The sequence below is a fragment of the Diadema setosum genome, chromosome 12, assembly GCF_964275005.1.
Source record: "Diadema setosum chromosome 12, eeDiaSeto1, whole genome shotgun sequence".
Classification (NCBI taxonomy): Eukaryota; Metazoa; Echinodermata; class Echinoidea; order Diadematoida; family Diadematidae; genus Diadema; species Diadema setosum.
Window position 1 is genome coordinate 16,046,990 of NC_092696.1, and position 2,323 is coordinate 16,049,312.

Consider the following 2,323-nt stretch of genomic DNA (forward strand, 5'->3'; position numbering starts at 1 on the left):
GTGATCTCCCTGCCAGCTCAATGCGGAAGCGCCTTATAGCGATCGTCTGTTTAGCCACGTGGTTGTCAGGCTCGTCATATTTTGTCAATGATGGTTCCATGCAGACGGCATACAGTATCAAAAACAGCATAAGTAACATACATCTGCTCATTACGTGGGGGGGGGGTGTTTTTAAGAGTAGGCACCTGTGGCAACCTAAAAACATCGTCTGGGCCCCGTTGCAAGAAAGTTGCAATCAATTGCAAATAATTGCTAATTTTGAAACAACCATTCTGATTGGCTCAGGGTCTGCCCTATTAAGAAGACATGCATGCAACAATGATTTTGATTGGCCAGTGACAATCAGTTGCAAGTTGCGTTTAAACGCAAAGTTTCTAGCAACGGGGCCCTGGTCTGGTAAACATTATGTTGCGACAGACGTATCAGTCGTACCGATTTAAAATTCTAATACCTTATAGGCATTATTTACCATTTGCAGATGAAACAAAAACCCAGCTTTAGTGCTTCAAAATAGTTCTAAAAGGTGAATTACGGGAGGAATACATCCTTGGAGAGAAACCTGATGAGCCAGTAGCGGCGAGATGCCCCTTGGGATGGTTTATCCAAGGAGGATTATCAGGAGGCCCTACATCTCTGCTTAACTACGTTAACGTGTCGGCAATCGGTCGCTTAGAGGAGTTCCTCGGCCTGGAAACAGCAGCCTTGCAACCGAGAAGATGTAAGTGCTCATCAGAGCTCTTGAACAGAGGAGCAACCGAAGCCATGGAGCAAAGTGTTTCTCAGCGTCAGGACGGCTCGTACGAAGTCAGATTGCCGTAGAAGAAGTCTCCTGACAGTTTGCCAGACAACTACAACTACGCCGTTAAGAGGTTGCATGGCTTAGAGAGCCAGTTCAGAGACAGGCCTGAGGAGTGGGGCGTGTACTGTAAGCAGATGAGAGACTAGCAACACAGAGGTGTCTCACGTCGTGTCATTGACGCAGAAATTCGACAAGACAGAGAAGCTGGGAGAAAAATGTGGTTCTTGCCACATTTTGCGGTAAAGAAAGATTCAGCAACCACCCCAGTCAGGATCGTCTACGACGCAAAGGCAAGATTCCAAGGTCATTCTTTGAACGAGTACCTCGTGAAGGGTGATTACCTGAATGCTGATCTGTTCAACGTAGCTCTGCGTTTCAGAGAGAACGAAGTAGGCGTCATCGCTGACATCAGAAAAATGTTTCAGGCAACCAAGATCAGCCCGGAAGATGCAAGGTTCCATCGGTACTTCCTTCGAGAAAACCCGAACCAACCCATTCAAGTCTATGAACTCACCACTGTGACATTCGGAGACAGGCCTTCTCCAACGCAGCAATTGTCACACTCAGGCACGTCATAGATCAACACGCACCCGATGATGACCAACTAAAGAAAGTTGTCACCGATCAGTTCTATATGGACGATCTGAGTGAATCTGTCGCCAATGTCGATGAAGCCGTCAATCTGAAAGCCAAGCTTGTAGCAACGCTTGCTAAGGGCAAGTTTGACATTCGCAAGTGGCAGTCGAACACACAGGAAGTGTGTGACTCTAAGGAGGACACTCAAATCGCATCTGTGTTAGGGACAATATGGAACCTTTCGACTGACACACTTAGTGTGAAAGAAGTCAAGCCCATGGAAGATGTTGTTCTAACCAAACGCAAGTTGTTGGCTCACACCGCATTATACTATGATGTATTTGGTATGCTTTCTGGAATGTTGATCCGGCCGAAGATTCTACTCCAGCAACTGTGGCGGTTAAATGTCGACTGGGACACGCCACTCAACATCAGACCTGAGCTCTGTCGAATCGTCAGTGAGATCAAGGTTGATTTGGAAGCGGCATCTACCATTGAGATCCCACGATGTCTCATTCCTGAGACACTGCGAGGGAAAAGACCATTGCCAGAGGTTTCTCTACACGGAGCCAGCGATGCGTCTGAAGATGCCATGGGAACTGGTGTCTGGTTGAGATGGTCAGAGACTGAACAAACGGAAGTACAGTTGTCCTTCGTCGCTGCAAGAGCCCGACTCACTCCACTCAAACAAACGAGCATGCCAAGGAAGGAGCTCCAGGTCATTCACCTACTGTCAAGACTGATGGTTGCCCTGAAAGATGCCCTTCGTTTCAACATCTCCTATTCGAAGATGTGGACGGATAGTTTGACTGTAGTAAGGTGGCTGCGGGCACAGTCCAAGTCCTTTCGGTCGTTTGTCGCATACAGCGTGGGCGAAATCACCTCAGAGTTCGACCCTCACCAGGACATTGCCTTCGTGCCGACCGATCAGAATGTCATTGACGTCGT